The sequence below is a fragment of the Cygnus olor genome, chromosome 14, assembly GCF_009769625.2.
Source record: "Cygnus olor isolate bCygOlo1 chromosome 14, bCygOlo1.pri.v2, whole genome shotgun sequence".
In the NCBI taxonomy this organism is placed as follows: domain Eukaryota; kingdom Metazoa; phylum Chordata; class Aves; order Anseriformes; family Anatidae; genus Cygnus; species Cygnus olor.
In genome coordinates this window covers 13,046,934-13,065,422 of record NC_049182.1, presented here as the reverse complement: position 1 = coordinate 13,065,422, position 18,489 = coordinate 13,046,934, and the positions used below count along the sequence as shown (strand labels likewise).

The 18,489-nt window shown below is 41.8% G+C and overlaps 1 long non-coding RNA gene across 26 annotated transcripts in view; it reads left to right on the top strand.

The window, feature by feature from the left end:
- The window catches only part of LOC121077674, a 56,323-nt gene that overhangs the window by 752 nt on the left and 37,082 nt on the right, over nucleotides 1-18,489 (top strand). For 14 of the 26 annotated variants that reach the window (XR_005824239.1, XR_005824235.1, XR_005824230.1 and 11 more), the window contains exons 1-6: nucleotides 141-4,659; nucleotides 4,782-4,932; nucleotides 7,916-8,023; nucleotides 11,298-11,493; nucleotides 12,153-12,255; nucleotides 12,915-15,252. This is a non-coding gene — a long non-coding RNA (uncharacterized LOC121077674). Of the gene's footprint in view, nucleotides 1-140; nucleotides 4,660-4,781; nucleotides 4,933-7,915; nucleotides 8,024-11,297; nucleotides 11,494-12,152; nucleotides 15,253-18,489 lie in introns of those variants that run through there. The other 12 variants (XR_005824245.1, XR_005824249.1, XR_005824254.1 and 9 more) reach the window with 11 other exon arrangements.

The following is an 18,489-nucleotide window of genomic DNA, read 5'->3' as shown; positions in this document are numbered from 1 at the left end:
TTGCCGGGCGACCGCGGCGCAGAGCGGCTCCCCGCGGCCATAGAGGGGGCGGCGCGGCCTAGGGGAGCGGAGGGCTTCGGGCAGCGACCGCGGCGCTCAGGCGGCGGCTCCGGAGCGGGGCCGCGGGGCTGGGGTGGGGGGGCGGCGGCGGCGGGAACGGGAACGGGAACGGGCGGCCCGAGGCCGTGAGGCGGGCGGGGACGGACCGGCACGAACCATAGAGAGGAGCTACCGCGGCCCGCCCTGACCGGGGGGGGGCTTGCGGGGCCCCGGGGGGGCCCTTGTGGGCCTGGGGGGCGGCCGGGGGTCCCCGGGGTTCTGGGGTGGGAGCGCGGGGCTGTGAGCAGGGCCCGGGGGTCGCTGCGTGCCCTGGGCAGCGCTGAGTGGGTGACCCCGTTGTGGCTTCTCAGGACTTGAAGGGGGCTTATAGAAAGATGGGGAGCGACTCTTTGCTCAGTCAGATGTTGACCGGATGAGGGGGAATGGCTTTAAACTAAAAGAGGGGAGGTTTAGATGAGAGGTCAGGAAGAAATTCTGCACTCAGAGGGCAGTGAGGCACTGGCACAGGCTGCCCAGAGAGGCTGGAGGTGTGTCCCATCCCTGGAGGTGTTCCAGGCCAGGCCGGATGAGGCCCCGGACAACCTTATCCAGTGGGTGCCATCCCTGCCCGTGCTGGGGGTTTGGCACCGGGTGATCTTTGAGGCCGCTTCCAACCCCAACCATTCTATGACTGTGATTCCTGATCCAGAGCAGCCTGCAGCAGCAGCTGAGACAGGCCTCTGAGCGGGCCGTGGTTTAGCCAAGGAGAAGCTGCGTACTGCAAAGTCCTTCTACAGCAAAACAGTAATGTCAGGTGTGATCAGAAACTCACGTAATCCTGAAATTGGTGATGTGATTAAGTATAAATGTTCATAAGTAAGAAATGGGTACGTATTTGAAGTACTGGTGAATAGAAATGTGTTAAAAAACGCATTACATTTGGGTCATGCGTGAGCCTGCACCCACCTCTGTCGGCAGGCAGCCCGAGTCCATGTCTATTGCTGGCGGGGGGCTCCCTGCCCGCTGCTTGCTGTCTGCCTCCGGGTTTGCTTCAACTGCCTTGCAACAGGAGATGGCAGAGTTCCCAACCAGCAGCGTGGCACGCCTGTGTGAGAAATAGATATGCTTCATATTCTCTTTACCCTAGTGGTTTCCTTCAGAAGTATGAATATTGCTGCCCCTGTGCTCATTCCAGCTGAACTGTGTACTTTAATGTTTATTTCTTAGTTCCATAGGCACAGAAATTCTTGGTGATTCTGGCAATTTGTCTCTTTTTCCAGAGTATGGTTTTCCCGTTGCTGGTAATTCTTGTTATGAACTCATAGTTCTTGTTCAGTATAATCCCTGTTTTATGCGTGGCCGGCTGCAAGTTTCAGCTCTGAGCGGGGCTTTTCAGCAGATGTGGAATTGTTTTCTCTTCCATCAGCCTAGGAGCCTGCTCTAACTACCAAATTTCTTTTGGCTTTCCATGGCTTTTATTTTTTTTTGTAGTGTCATATATGGGACACACCCTTTATCCTTTTCACCCCAGATTTGTCCTTATACCTTAATTACCAGGTCATTTAGTTGTATGTTTTGGTAAATGTATCTGTGTGAAGCCAAGGATGTTATGATTGTTTCATGTTAGCAGACTAGTATCTCCTAGGCTACTAAGTTTGTCTGGGGATGAAGACTGCATGCAAGATAGAAATATTGGCATTTTCACTCTATAATCTTGCCTTAATTTTCTCTCTTATCAAGGTGGTATCAGTAATTAATGCCCCCAGAAAATTCAGCTGTGTTTGCTGGTATCATTTCATCCAAGATCTCCCAGCTAATCATGGCGTTATCATTGCTGTTAGTCCTCGTTTTCTTTCAAGTCCCCAGCTGTTCGGTGCGCGATACTCTGTCTTTTCTGCAACTGGCGAGTCAATAGCAGCGCTAATCTGTTTTGATTCATATCATGAGGATGCCACAGGAGCTGGAACAACTTCAGTTGTGCGGTTGCTGCGCATTTATTGCTTTTACTCTGGAGAAGGAAAATAGCTGAATGAAGAGGAGATGAGAGGGAAGCTCTGAGAGATGAGGAAGGGGCCTGTGCAGAGCGAGAATAAAGCGGAGATAGCAAGGTGCGGAGCAAGTGGAGCAAGGGGCAGAGATGTGGGGTAAGGTGGCTAAAGGAGTGTGTGTGGAAGAGAAGTGACTGGAGCTGTGCAGGCAGGACGGCGTGTCCCGCGTGAGGGCAGCTCCCTGCATCTTTTCAGGTCAGGTCCTTTGTGTCCTTGCAGCTGGCAGTGAGAGAGTGGAAAGGACACGGAGAATGACGAGGTGATAAGCCATGAGGAATTGCTGCAGGTCCAGAGCGCCCTGCTGCAGCTTTTCTGATAGCTGGTGGTGGGATTTTGTTCCGTGCTCCCAAGGGTGCTGAGGGAACCGGCTGATGTCATTGTTGGGGCGCTTTGGAAGGTCGTGGTGAGCAGGGAGAGGTTTCTGATGATTAAAAAAGGGCAAACTTCATACATGCATTCAGGAAAGGTGGGAAGAAGGATTGGGCAGTTATAAAACAGGCAATGTAACCTCGCTCTCTGGACGGTGATGGCACGCCTTCTGGAAACTGTCAGCATGTGGAGGAGAGGAAGGTGATTGCGGGCAGCCAGCGTGGGTTTGACAAGGGCAAACCGTGCCTCTCCGGCCCGATTGCCATCTGTGATGAGACAGGCTCAGCGAACAAGGGGAGAGCCGTGGGTGTTGTTTACCTTGACTTTCGCAAGGCCTTTGACATTGTCTCCCATAGTATCATCGTATCAAATTGGTGAGGTATGGACTGGATAAATGGACTATAAATCGGATGGAAAATTGCTTGGATTGCTGAGCTCCGATGATGGAGATCAGTGGGCTAGCACACAGAGTGTACCTGAAGAGGCTGAGAGAACTGGATTTGTTATCACATAATAATTTTGAGAAAATACTTTGCTCTTTAAGGAATATATTTATTTTGGTGCAAGGAGGAAAACATACTGGTTGTAGAAGGCAATTTAACCTCCTCGAATTTCAATGTTTGTTTTTATTACCAATTCTCAGGCCTTACAAAAGCCTTGGAATTGAAACCACTCTTTTATTCATTGGTTTAAATGCTCATTAATGGCAGTCCCCTATTAAAGTCCAGGCAAAACCCACTTATCTGCAAGTTCTTCATAATGTCTTTGAGGCACTTGCCACTGGAACTTTATTTCCTGGGTGCTGGAACTGTTTCCTCCTGTCTCTGCTAAGTTAGGTATTTATTTCATCTGTGTTTTCTTTTTCTGCATCTTGAGCAAAGTAACTCGGTGGAACATGTAAGCTTTGATGCACGGTTTTTCTCTAGCTGGAAATTTATGGTTTTAAAAAAAAATCATGCGACTTTGACCAAGTATACTTGAAATGCTGTAATTACAGATGATCTAGTTTCACAGCTCACAGACAAAGAAAATGTGTTTGTTTTACTTTATTAGATTTCTTATAATATGTTCATACAAAAACAAATGTGCATATACACACTCCGTCAATACTGCCAACTGCAATTTATTAAGGTTTATAAATTTATTCCACTAGGTCACTTTATTGTTAAACAGACATTGAATGCAGAATCAATGCTAAAGATGGGGAGGCTAAATTTCAAAGTAAACAATCTCATCTTTCTGTTAATAGGTTTATAAGAGACATTTTTGAGGAAATCATAATTAATCACAGACCTTGAACCTGGACTGTATTTCTCTTAATGCAGTTGTATTTTTCTAATATGAAAATAAGAGAGAGAAAGTGTCTGGACATAAGCAGGAGCTTGCACCGCTGCTCCACTCCTCCCTGAGAGCTGCAAAGCCCCTCAGTCAGTCACCGTAATCCAGAGCTGAAACGGGGGACGCGTTTTGGGGATATATCTCGTTGCTTTGTGATGAACTCGGAGGCCCTGGGAGAATCTCTTGGTGTTGACAGCCCCTGACAGTAAATGTCACATGAATTCGGAGGGAGCTCAGAGCCTTCTGGTGACTGCTATGAGAAGAGACATCATGACAGAAAGCCTGATTGATGAGCAATGCCACGAGTAGAGGGAGCGCTGTGTGGTGATTGCCTATAATTGAATGGTCCGTGGAAGTTATTTCTGGGTTCCCTTTGAACGGTGACATGCACTCCAGAAGTGTTTTCACGTGGGAGACCTACAGATTTTAACCCTTGTACTCAGCAATTCCCTGTTAACGCTGCATTAACAGACTTTAAAACTTAATGGGCTGTTTTCACGTCAGGTCCAACGCTGGGCCATATCATAATAATTAAACAAGCGTCGACAACCAGCGATGGTCAGCCGTGCAATTACCTTTAGAAATGTTTCATTGTCAGCTTTCGCCTCCTCCTCTCAGCGCTTTCTCCTTGTGGCTCAGCTCTGTGATCTGACAGCACGGAGACGTTGATTATCAAGGTTCTCCCTGATTCTGATGATGTGCTCCTGTGACACGGACTTGTCGCAGCCGTGTTAAGCACAACAGTGATGCTTGTGGCATTAAATGGGAATGTGAGACGTTGTAGCCCCCTCACCCAGCAAAGCATCTGCTCTCACTGACCAATTAAATTGGCTTCTCTCTCATTAAAACCCTTGTGCAGACTCTGGTATGTCACAGATCTTTAAAATCTCCATTACGATTTCCACTTTCTTCTGGGTATTTTTAGATTATACTTGAAGAAATGATTATTGTCTCTTGCACTTAAACATATCAATTTTGGCTCCACAGACATCTCCTCTGGGCCATATTGAAAGACCTGAGCTGACTTGAACTGCTGAATCCGTAGGGAGGATTTCAACACAGCTCTAAGTGCTGGGACATTGGAGCCGTGCAAGAAGGAAGAGGGAGAGAAATTCAAGCCCTCCCCCCCTTGCCTTTGGTAAGCCAGGAGCACATCCCTTACAGATTTACTTGGTTGTGCCAATTTAATGTGATTTCTTCTGAGGGCCAGGAACCACTCAAGGAAGGCTGACAGGTTTTATCAACAGAATGGAAACTGAAGTGATAAGGTGAGAGTTATTGACCTGATAACTAACAAACAGAAAACTTCAGTGTCCCTCAAGCTAAATATTGCACTCAGCAGGTAACTAAAAGATGGCAACAGCTGTGGTCTTGTCACTGAGTGAGAGTATGTTTTTGAGTAGAGGAGCAGGAGGTGAACTGTGAAAACAAACTCATTCAGTTTGCTACAGACTATTTCCCTCTATTACTTTTAATGAGAGCTAAACTCCAAAATGCACATTGGGACAATAATATTTGAGATAGTAGGAACTCTTTGTACAGCTCCTAAATTCTAGACACCAGGTTGCAATTAAAATGATTGCTTTCGTATTGTTAATAGCTCACCAGTAGTTTAAGGCTGTTAGCAGGTAGGAGACCAATTGGTACTATTCGCTGCACAACTGACTGAAAAGCAGCGCTGTCCTTGAAGGAGCTAAGCTAACAACCTGAACCCACAATGCTCAAATGAGTTTGAAAAATGAGAGAAGTGTAAAAAGGTGAAAGGAGCCATGTTAAAATGCATCGCTGTGGAGGCAACCTGGCTGGGTTGCCAGAGTCAGTTAAATGTTAGTAAATGCTGCCTAAGTATTCTGTGGTGGTTTTTTGTTGTTGGGTGCTTTTTTTTTTTTTAATTTCTAAAATTGTAGTGTGGGGAGGGCAGATGGGAAAGGAAGCGGAGGCCTCTAATGAGTGATGACTTAAAAGTAACGGGCACAAAAAGTACTGCAAGTACAGCAGTCTTTTGTTCCTCCTTTTCTCCCCATATGTTTTTTCCTGAAATCATGCTGGGATTGTCTGAAATCTGTTCCTGAAGCCTAGCTGTGGCAATTCTTACGCATGCCTTGAAATTCTCATGTGACAGAATATGAAGGCTTCAGTGGCTGAACAAAAAGCGGGTGACAGAGTTCTTGTACGATGTCCATTTCCCCGTTCAGGCACCTGGCCTGCTCAGTACAATTGGGAAAGACAAGTGGCAAGTCATTGCTTTCTGTTCAGCCTCTGCATGCTAACTTTGTTTTTCACATGGAAGCAGTTTTGTACTTCTTATCATGTTTGTCATTCTGGCATGTGTCTTTTTCTGTTAGAGGCTTTTTTCATTTTCTTTTTTTTTTTTTTTTTTGAGGTGAGGGTACCAGAACTGCACTTGATATTCAAGAAGCAGATGCACCAGGAATTCATACAGTGACATAGTCATACTTTCCTTTCTAAAGAAGTCTGAACTTCTGAGTTTTTTGACTGCTATTGAGCAGTGAGGTGATGTATTCATAGGACTAGCTATTATAACTTCAAGATGCGTTTCCTAAATTGTGCAAACTGGTTCAGAACTCCATACTCTATGTGGAAAGTTAGTGTTGCTTTTCTCGGATAGCCAGATTGTAGTTGTCAGCACTGAAATTTATCTTCCATTTTATCATGAGGCTGCTTAGTGTCATGATGTCTTTAAGTTTTTTTTTTTTTTTCCTAGTAATTATTATCCTAACGAATTCCATTTTTATCAGAAATCTTCATTTCACCACTCCACCGTCTTTCCAGATCATTTCTGAATAAATGCCTTAATGCATATCCCTGTGAGACTCCACTGATGGTCTTCTTCCAGTGAGAAAACTCATCCTTTAGTTTAATCTTTGATTCTTATATCTAATGAGTTATTTATCTCTGTGAGGTCCTTCCTTGCCTGTAGTCCACAGCTGTTTAGTTTATTTAAGAGCCTTTGATGAGAGATCACCTTAAATGTCTGAAGTTTATGGAAGCTTGGGGTGAATTGGAAATACAGGGAAAATTTCTTAGCTTGATCTCTGTTATTCGTCTGTTTTTTGATGCCTTCAAAGAATTCCAGCAGATTTAGGAGGCTCAGATTCCTTTTTGCAAAAGCCGTGTTTACTTTTCCTAAATGTGTTAAATTTATTCATGTATACACTAATTCTGTTCTTTACTAGAGCTCCCACCAATATGACCAGTATGGACATTAGACTTAGTGTTCTGTGGTTTCTTGAATCGCCGATGGATTTATTTTTAAAAACTCATTTCTTACTAGTTACCTTCCAGTCCTTTGATAATCGCAGCAATTTTCAGGGAAAGGTTACATACTATAGGTATTAGCTCAGATGATTCATATTTAACATTCTATAAAAATCTTATATGAATATCATCTGCTTCCAGTGATATGCTGTTATTCGTTTTGTCTGGTTTGTGGGCTACTCTTAATGTTTTAAAATCAAGACAAGCCTTCTATGAATCTCTTATAAACAAGATGCTGGTCTCTGAGTTTCTCAGGATCCTCCAGGTGAATAGAGATTAAAAAAAAAGAAAGTTTTGTATTTTTTGTTATGACATTATCTTTTCTAAGTGCTTCCTTTATATCTATATAGCCCACTGGCTCCTGTAAGCGTCTTGCTCTTGATGTGTTCAAGGAGGATTTATTACAATTTTTTTATTTCTTCAGCAAACTGTTTCTAAACTCTTTTTTTCAGTCTGCGTTATTGTGCTTTTACCTTTAGTCTGCCAGAATTTATGCTCTTTTTAGTTTTCCTTTTTCAGACACAACTTCAGCTTTTTGCAGGGTACCTTTTAACTTCCAACAGCCTCCCTGATCCTGCTGTTTTATGGTGCTAGCTTTTTGTTTTTCCTCTCAAGTCTTTCTTGACAGGCTATATGCATTTGCTTTGAGCCTCCAATATAGAATACTAAAATAGTCTACCTGCCATCTGAAAATGTTTTACCTTTCTGGCTGCCACTCTGAGCATTTTTTTATTATTATTTTTAGTTTTTACAAATTTCCTCATTTTTTGAATTCCCCTTCTCTGGAATCAACCACAACCACTGCCTTTGCTAACATTTATTTATTTATTTTTTTTCTCCAGAGTATGCAGTCATGAATGAGATGAAAGGATTAAGTGTGTTGGCCTAGCCTGGTGTCTGGGAAGGATGGAAAGATCAGCCACTACAATTTCACCATTAAGTGTGAACAGGTGAGGAAGTGGATTGCTGGGGCTGGAGGCTTCAAGAATTCATAGAATCATAGAAAGAATTGTATGAATTGTGGGCTTGGGTTGGAAGGGACCTTAAAGATCGTCTAACTCCAACCCCCCTGCCATGGGCAGGGATGCCACCTATTATATCCTGTTGGCCAAGACCCCATCCAGCCTGGCCTTGAGCACCTCCAGGGATGGGGCATCCACAACATCGCTTGGCAACCTGTGCTAGTGCCTCACCAACCTTACAGTGAAGAATTTCCTCCTAATGTCTAGTCTAAATCTATCCTCTTTTAGTTTAAGACCATTCCCCCTTGTCCTATCATTATCTACCCGAGTTAAGAGTCCTTCTCCATCTTTTTTATAAGACCCTTTTGACTATTGAAAGGCTGCAAAGAGGTCACCCCGGAGCCTTCTCTTCTCTGGGCTGAACATCCCCAGCTCTCTCAGCCTTTCTTCGTAGGAGAGGTGCTCCAGCCTCTGATCATCTTTGTAGCCCTTCTCTGGACTCACTCGAACAGGTCCACATCTTCCTTGTGTTCCTGCTCTGGAACATCAGTTTCCTTCTCCCACCTACAACAATTAAAATTCCAGCGAACTGGAAAAAAAGCCATCTGGGCTGATTTGTTACCACATCGCTGAAGTAGCACACTAACTATCTGGAGTGTTCTGGAGTGGAGGCTGTTTCCACTATGATGGTGAGAACCAGAATGAGGTAGCAGAAAGTCACACAGACAATGTCCAATTCTCCCATGAACTGACATAGGAGCGAGCTGGTGTGCCAAGAAGTCTGGAAGGACAGTGTGTGAACACAAGTAGTCCTTCACTGGGATAATGTCAGAGAAGCGAGGGCTTGGATTACGTCATGACTTCGGTTTGCAGATAACAAAATCCTGGATAAGGCCTGACAGCGAAAGGAGGAAGACTGCAGGTTGCAGAGGCTGGTATGCTAGCTGATTCTTTTTGGGTCTCTCCAATTGCACCTTGCAGCGAGCAGTAGCTGCTTACTAACAGCTCCAAAGCTGCTCTGGAACTGGCGGGGGACAAGCAGTCTTTGTCAAGCAGGTGCCGCACTTCAGCGTGTGACTAAAGCTTGCTTACCAGTGAAAAGCATTTGCTTGGAGGTTGAAAGGCACCACCACTCAGCTGCTGCGAAATACATTTAAAGCCAGGGTGAACCAAACAACACCAGTTACAGTGCCACTGCTGACTAGCATTGACTGCTTAGCAACAGGGAGAGTGATATGGATACAGATGAATTGACTGTTTTCTGAGCAAGCTGGGTAGGAGCAGAAGTAATTAGCTGCTAGCTGATGACAAGGCATGCTTAATTATTAGTATAATTATAGATATAATAGACCAGGAATTATTCAGTAAAAGTAGGAAAACCAATACATTACAAAGAAGGTAATCAGAATGGAAGAGAAAATGACAGCAGTGTGAATTCTTGAGAAGAAGATGTAAAGAATTAAGATGATAAACCTGGAATCTTTTGGATTTCCACCCTCTGACATTATCAACTCAGTTTAACAATGGTGTAAGGATATACAGAGCTAGCAAGGCGTGTGGCTTGCATTATATCTGTCTTTATGTACTGTTGATTTAACTGATTGTATGCCAGTGAAGTTGAGCTATATTTTCATAAATTTCAGAACCTGCACAATTTTGTGAGGGCCTTTGTTCTCCTGCCAGCAATATTATAGCACAACCACTTAATTTGGTCAGACCTGTGGGATGCTGAGCTGTAGCTGGTTCTGATCAGTATTGGTAATTGATTATAATTTAGATAAGGCACCAATGCTTTCCCTTGGCATCTGAAGTAAGTAATTGCTCCTAAGAAGCAGTCATGTCAGTCAGCTGCCCTGCCTGTTTTCTGTGCAGTGGCAGAGACATTAGTAATACATTCTTGAAATAGGATGTGTAATCACTGAAATGGATAATCTGGATGAAATTTCAAATACATATCTTCTGCTGTCAGAATGTAGATGTTGCTGGTTCTGTTCTTGTACTGGGGAGTAGGCCAGATACTCATGGCAGCAGCCGTGGTCTGGTGTCTTCTATCAGAACCTGGAACTGAGAGGCATGAGATTATGACAATGTTAGAAAAAAAAAATTGCATATGCTATAGATGATGGTGGAATGGGAGACTGTCACCAGCTGCTCTAATCTGGCCTCTTTGAGACTGAAAGTAGTGGTGCCAAATGCTTATAAACCCTTTTACCCACTGCACTGGTTAGAGAGGAAAATTAAGATACAAAGATTTTATTGAACTACTATTTGAGGACTAATTATTAAAATGGCTTTTGATTAATGAGTTGCAAGTCCAGCTGGTTTGACAAATAGCATTTTGATAAGGAATTTGTAAGACGGATAGTCTTAAGATGGTAAGTTGAAGGTATAACGCCGTAACCCTAATGATGATGTTAATGCAGAAATGATGTAAATGTGCATGAGCAATTACTGTATCACTAGGGTACATCAGGACAAATTGAGTACAGACAAACTCTAATCAGCATCAGCTGAGCGCAGAATCATTGAAGAATGAAGCTGGAAGAAATCGCAGCAGATCACTTAGTCCATCTCCTTCCACAACAGAATCGGATCTGCTTACAACATTCTCGGCGTATGAAGAACTGTTGTTTATCTTCCATTTTGTGGCAGACATTTGTCTGCTACAGGACTGTTACTGCACCTATCCTGACTCTGTCCTGACTTAATCAGGACTGTTATTGCCTCTCTCCTCAGTCTTCTCTCTTCTGAGCACCTCCTGTTCTCGGTCTTTTGATTCAGGTCATGTTTTCCAGACCTCTAACCTTTGTTGTTATTCTTGCTGCTTGGCCTGTCAACCTTTTTTGAGGAGCAGTACCCAAGACTGGACATGCCTCTGCACTGAGGCGTTACTAATATTGAGTACAGCAAAAGAACCTGCAAGATGTCTTGCAGGTAATTCTTCTGTTAATATATCTGTGCAGTGTTTTCTCTTTGCTCAAGAGGATGACCCCTGTTCAGCTTGTGATCTATCAGAATCTTCAGATTTTTTTTTTCAGACTGCTTTCTGCCCATCTGATGTCTGTCTTGTATTTGTGCACTGTACTCCTGCCTAAGTTAAAATGCTACGCTTATTACAATTGAGATGACTCCTATTTTTATAGACAACTTGTCCAAGTTGTCAAAAGTTTTTAATACTTCTGTCCCCCATGTGTGTGTAGCCAGTCTTCACAGATTTAATCTTGGCAGATTTAATAAACACACAGTCCATTTCCTCATCCAGGCTATCAATAAAATATTGAATGGAACTGATGAACAGCTGAGTAGCTATTCCATTTGTACTTTAAATTTCACAGTGAACCATTGGAAACTGCTCTCAGAGTGTGGATTCCAACCAGATTTGTGTCGTGCCCTCAACCTGGGCATTCTTGTACTCGCATCTCATGTTGGATGAAGTTAGAAGTCTCAGTAGCATTGAGGTATGTGGTATCTGCTGCTTCTTCCCTATCTGCACGATCTTACCCTTCAGAGAGGGAAATTAGACAGAATCTGCTTGATTTCTTCATAAGGAGCTCATGTTGACAAGTACTCATCTCCTTATTAGTTTCCATGTGCTTAGAAATCATTCAGATTGTTCTTGTGTTTTTCTGTTCCTAGAAATTAAATCTCACGGTATCTTAGTTACTCTGCTTGACTTGCAGAATATAACTGCTAGTGGTTCAAGTTGCTTGAAATGTAAGAATTTTGAGGACAGTTGTGACGGCAATGATACAGACTTCTCACCAGCAGAAACCCTGTGCCAAATGTGAAATTCCTGTGCTAAAGCACAGAGACACAAAAGGTTCTTGAGAGAATGGTGAAAGGAGTGTTTTAATAACAAAAAAAATCATTTGGAGAAATTATGGTGCAAATTCAGTTTAACTTGAAAAAGAAATTTCAGGTTAGCTTGGGAGTATTCTGAACAGTTTGAAATACAAGTCTGAACAGTCTTGTAGAAATATGATCAGGGTCATGCAAAAGAAGTTGGGAAACCTTAAATTTAGGCTGTGCTAACTTCTTTGCGTATATCTGATTGGTAGTGAACATCTAAGAAAACAGAAATAGAGATTAGACTAAATTTCATAACCTTTTAACCCAGAAAGCCTGGATCTCTTCAGTAAAGTGTTTTCTGAACTCTAATATATGCTCAGTGTTGACACGGGCTTATTCACAGAAGAGGATGACCTTTGCACAGCTCAGTGGTAAGAGCGTGTGTGATGAGTTTTAGTATCTTCTGTTCAGTGCACCTACCTGACTGTAGGTTTGATCTGACCAAAACAAAGTATTAGGCTTTGTCTTGAAGCACTTCTGCTGGAGTGTTTGATACTGTGCACACAGGAAGTGTATACACATTTACATGAACGCTCCAGTATATCAAACAAGAAACGTGCATTGCATTGGTATGAACCCTTTGCTGGATTTCAGAAACTTATTTTGCCTGAATTTAGTATTCTAAAGGTCAAAAAACATCCCCCGGCAAACTCTTCATTGTTCATTAACAAGTGTTATGGTCAGTACCATTTCTCTGTGCATTTTGTTATGTAGAATTATCATGGTTGTGCCTTGAAACGTTTGGGATATGTAACTGCTGGCAGAGGAGGGAAATCTGAAGTGTCATTCAAGTCCCAGAATATAGGCAGATGCATTCCATTTTGGGGACAGGAATTTTGAAGTGTGTGGGGGACCTGCTATGACTCTATCCTCTTTCGTCCCTTTTTTCACCATCTTCAGCAGTATAGATTCCCATCTACTTCCCAGTTTTTTAAGCTTGAGAAGCTGCAGAAGTACTTTAGAAATCACTGGTGTGTGAAAATTGTTCTTGCGTTCTGGCATCCTTTGGTTTTGTGTGTGCCCTACACAGGCAGGTACTCAGTGTGAGGCTGAAAATGTTCTTGGTGATGAAGCTGAGACACACGGGAATTTACTGAGGGCAGGGGTGAAAAGTGAATCAGTATGGATTTTGTAACAGAGAGGTGAGTCATTTTTTTAATAGTGAGGACTTCTGCATATTACCTCTAGGTGAGTTCTATTACAAGGCAGCTGTTAACATATTGCTGTGAATTAGCTTGGAAAAAAATTAAAATTGCAAAAGCACACAAATTTTAAATAGACAGAAATAATCATGACAATAAAAATGGTTGAAAGAACAGAGCTACAGCAACAAGGTATCATTTCTTAAATAAATGGGTAGCTAGGAAAGGGTGTAGGGAGACATGCTGCTTGGAGATCACAGAGGCACCTAGGCTTGACAGTTTCTATGACTGCATGAAACTGAGAAACACAGCCAAACCCCCGCTCTCTCCTAGCGTGTTATACTGCACAGCAATCAGGTTTAGTAACACATTGCTGAGAGAGACTCCCACTATTTAGTATTCATTATAGATGGCATTTTTCAGATTGCAGCGCAGCAGTGTAAACAAGTGGTGCTGGAGGAAGAGTGGAGAACAGCATTTCTCCAAGTTCTGATTTATTTGTTGTTGATATTCACTGAGCTACACAAACTTGTGGTACCGCCAATTTTGGGAAAGGAAAGTAACTCTCAAACCACCAGGATTTTCCAACACTCTTGCAGGAGACCAACACTGCAGGAGGCAAAACACAGTTCCTGCAGGTGGACATGCATGTGACTTCCTTGTGAGGCTGAAACATCTGGTACATCTTGTTCTGTGAGTTGTTGTGGAGCTGCAGGCCTGCCTGGGTGCTGCCAGCTGCCTGGTCTGTATTCCCATTTACACCATGCTTTGTACCCCTTGTCTGCATGAGGAAGGAGCCTGTCCCTGCAGATGGGGTGCTACTGTGCTGGACACCCACAGCTGCGAGCAGAAAGCTTCCTGGACAGGCTGGTATTCTGAGGGCGACCAGTATCCTCAGGATACCGAGTCTGACCAGCTGCTGACGTGTCCAACTCTGGGACAACACCAGCTGATGCCATAGCACCCAAAGAGCTATTCCCCCTGTGTGCTTGCCCTGCTTTGCAGAGAGAGGTGCATGGCTACTCTGCATCCCGTGGAGGTTTGCCCGCTCTTAGCTGTGTTTTGTATGTTTGTTTGTGGTGTTGTTTGTTTGTTTGTTTGTTTTCTGACACCATTTTTTTTTCCAAGTCAGCTGGACACCAGCCACTCAGAAAGCAACACAGCTTTGCTATCATCCATAAATCATTAATTCCTATAGGCCACAAGGGTGCAGTGCTGTGGCAGTCCTCTCTATCCTTCCCTCTCCAGCTGGAGGTGTTCTGTTTCCTCCAAAGTGTCTCTGCTTTTGAAACACCTCGGTGGATGGATACCTATCTTTTTTTTTTTTTTTTTTTTGAGCATTAATGACAGATTGTCTTAAGGAGGGGGGGTATTTGATTACTCCCACAACTACTTCACAGTAATACTTAACTTAAAACTGGGATCTGCTCAAAAGTGTGTGAGCTTCCTAAAAGGAAATTAAAAACAGCTGTTATAAGCATGCAGAAGATGAGAAACTAGATGAAAATATCCTATTTGAAGCTCAGAGCAATATATCACTAAGTGGAATAATTCTGCAAGGGACCAAAAAGACAATATTCGAACAGTCAAGTAGAAGAGAGTATTCAAAATCTGGGAGTTCTGAGCAAATAAAGAAACTATTAAAAACAAAACAAAACAAAAAATACCAACACACACACAAAACACCAGAAGCCACCAACACAAAACATAAACTGTCAAGCTAAACCTGAAAGGCAGTCAAGGGAAAACTTTAAAGAAAAACTCAGTAAAAGAATAATAAAAACTGCTAGTAAAAATATTTTCAAAATTGCCAGAATCAGGTACTTTTCCAGAGGTTTGTGACTTACTGTAAGAGAGGAAAAGTACTGAAAAGCAAACCTTTGTTGGTGCTCACTGTGGTTGAGGTAGGTTACTCTCCTGTGAGAGCCAAACTTATGGGGACAAGTGTAAGGAACTGTCTCAAATTAAATGACATTAAAATACATTTTGGGACTAATTGATAAGATGAAGAGTCAGAAAGTGCCCAGACCATATGGTATTCACTCAAGAGCTCTGAAGGAAAACAAATATGCAATTATGGAGCTACTATAGTTTGTAACCTGTCACTTAAATCAGTCTCCCTGCAGGAAGGATGGAAGATGGTAAATGTGACAACAGTCTCCAAGAAGGTCCCCAGGAGTGAAGTGGAGAACTGCAGACCGTCACATTGGAGTCTCTACTGAGCAAGTGAGTGAAAAGTATAAGAATAAAATGCACAAATGGATAAAACCTGATATATTAGGGAAAGCTTTTCTAGTGAGAAACCACAATTTACAAAACCATTGTGAAATCCATTGTAAGGCTACTAAAGATGCAGGTAGAATGATGTAGTTACACCAGCATGAGAAATGCTCTGGTGGATCAGACTAGTGGTCCATTTGCCTGGACTGCCCACCTCTCATACCTATGGCCACAATTGTATAAGCCTTCCTCATATTCCCCTCATTGTCTTCTCTCCAAACTGAGAAGCCCTTTTAATGTCTCTTCTAAAGCAAGAACTAGGAATCAATTTAATCTGGCTTATGTTTCTTCACAAAACTTGTAATTAAGCTGTAAAATCCTTTGCTGTGGGTTATTATGGGTGCTCAAAGTTTACTTGTGCTCTGGGGGCAGCAGGAAAAGTTAATGGAGAGAAATTAAGTTAAAGCATAACCTGTTAAATAGTAAAACCAAAGACAGCAGCTCAAAAAATCCAAAGGCACGTTGGGAAGCAGAATAATGTTCCAAGAAAGCATCACTGTATTCTCGGTGTGTTCTTAAACTCATTCTCCAGGCATTTGTATTGAAAGCCAGGCACTGTAATAGGGGAACCTTCAGTCTGACCCAGGGCAGGCTTTCTTGTGCTTTGTTATGTTCCGTCAAAAGAAAATGAAATGTAGCTGTGCATGTAAACACTTCTGATGGTAATGGTGAACACTGAACTCATCTCCCCACTATACAAGCAAGCGATGAATTTTTATTTGAATGCTAATGAAGATCTCACCAAGATGCTGCTAGGTCTCGTCTAGCAATATAGAGAGAAAAGCTACATGGTGGAAATGAGCAAAGGACCTTTATAAAAGCATGAAAATGTATTGTGAATATTGATGTTGTTAGCCACTCACAGGTCAAAAGTATACTTAAATCTACTGACGTAATTTGAAATAGGTAACTAAGTATTAAGAAGAACATTTTCATACAATTAATCCATCTGTTATGCTCTAAAGGGAAAAGCTGTTATTTCATACGTCCCCTTAACTCCAAACAATCCAGGCTTTATAGTCAAAAATCAGATCTTCCTACAGTGATCTAATATATCCTAGATCTCTTTTGATTTTTGGATCAGAGCTGAGGCAAGCTTCTTTTACAAATTTGTGCTGCAGTCTACTAAAAGAGCTGTTCCCTGCCAGGAGAATATTACATACAGTTCTGAGAAAAATGAACAGAGTCAGCTTGTTTGAGAGCTAACTGATGCTTACTCACAACACTGATAAGCCTGACATTTACTGAGAAGTGCCACAATTTTCAGTCCAATGAAAAATCCCAAGAGGATGGTTGGTGTTTTTTTTTTTTTCAGTGATGCTTCACATTCTATTGACTCAGGATAAGCTGGAGTTTTCTGAAGTATTTTAGTCAAAAAAAAAAATGGAGCCCAACTCCTTCGCTTGCATTATATACAGATGTACTAGTCTTCCTTGGCACATTTGTTAATGATTGTGGTATGTTTAATGATGCTCTCTCTACAAGTCGTCTGTGCCTTATGTGTCATATTTCATTCCTGTAGTGTATTAAGTGTATTAAAAGCACTTACATGAGAGTTCTTGGTGACTTGATTGCAATTACAAAAATTATACTTGGAATGATGTCACTGAGCACCTTTACGTAAAAGCTAAAACTTGTAGTGAGATACCTGTTTGTGATAGTAGGCAGTGTTCTGGCTCTTATTCTAGTCTCTGCATCTTGGTCTGTGATTTGGCTTTACGTAGCATCCATAATATATGGCCATATAGGATTCTTCTGGAATAAGCCCTGCATGAAAAAGACTGTCAAAAGGCTTTCAAATGTTCAAGTAGATTACATTAAGCATTCCCTTTTGATCATTATTATAAAGATGTTTTCAAATAATTCTAAAATTTTAGTGATGCAAAACTTTCATTACAGACACTGTGATAATTGGCTCCTACAATATCACGTTCCTTATCTAGGAATTCCATTATTCTGTTTTTAATTATCATTTTGGCCAACTTTCAATGTGCAGAGCTGTTTCACTGGCTCATCTCATATCCTTTTAAAATAGGCAAGTAACCCAAATAGTGGCTGAGAATTTTCTGACAAAATTAATTTTCGGGAAAAAATATTCTTATTTATCAAAACCTGAACTTTTTGTAGGAACATATGTTCCAGATGTCAAAAGTTTCAAAATCCATCACTTCAGGGGCTAGTTTGTTCCCAAATTTAATCATCAATGCTGTTAAAAAAAAATAAGAAATAAAAAAAAAAAAGCGTGTTTCATTTCTGGTTTGAATCACTTTCATTTTTCAGCCCTTAGTCTTTCTTCTGTCTCTGCTAGATTAAAAAGTGTTGGTTGATATTTTCCCCTTGTGAAGGTATTTATTGAATCACCCCACAATTGAGCTGTTTAAGTTTCTCAGTTACATGTTCTTCTCTTCTCATATGCTTCTTATGGCTCTTTTCTGCCCCCAGTCTAATCTTTCAACAGCTTTAAATGTGAACATCAGAATTAGACATAATAGTGGTTTCAGTGGTGCTGTACCCGGAGGTTGAGCTGATTCCTTACTTCTAATCACTTCTCCCGTTTTATCACACTTTTACCTTGAGCATTTGTGGTGAGTTCCTTGTCCACTAAGACCACCTAAGTCATAACCATTGTACTCAAGACACAATTTTCTGTTCTGTAAGAGCAGCCCATATTCTCTGTTGGTCCATCGACTGACTGCCTCTTCATGAAAATACTCCCTTCGTATCTTGCATAATATTTAAGCAGAGAGCAGCCTCTCTTCTCAAATTTTCTAGATCTAGTAGTTCTGAAAAGCAGTCATGCTGTGTTTCTGTAAATTTGTTCTCTAACCTTTTATTCCTTTGTAACATTATATTGATTTATTTATGAATAATAGAGGTCCTCATGTTTAGTATTTCACCTCTCAGCATTAAGCATTTAGTCTTCTTTCTCTGGTGACTGATGAGATAACTCTACATATATTTACATTCTTACAGCTCAGTCGGTACAGCCAGTTTCAGTCTATAGCCTTTTCCATTACAAATTTTAGTTTTGCTAGATTTCTTACAACATTTTTTTTAAATAAAATAAATTATTTCACTTTTATGACTTATACTTTCTTTTGCATAGCTTATGGCCGTGCACTACGGTATAACATCAGTTTTGTCATTGTATTTTACTGTGTTCTGCTGTGTTGAGATCTGATT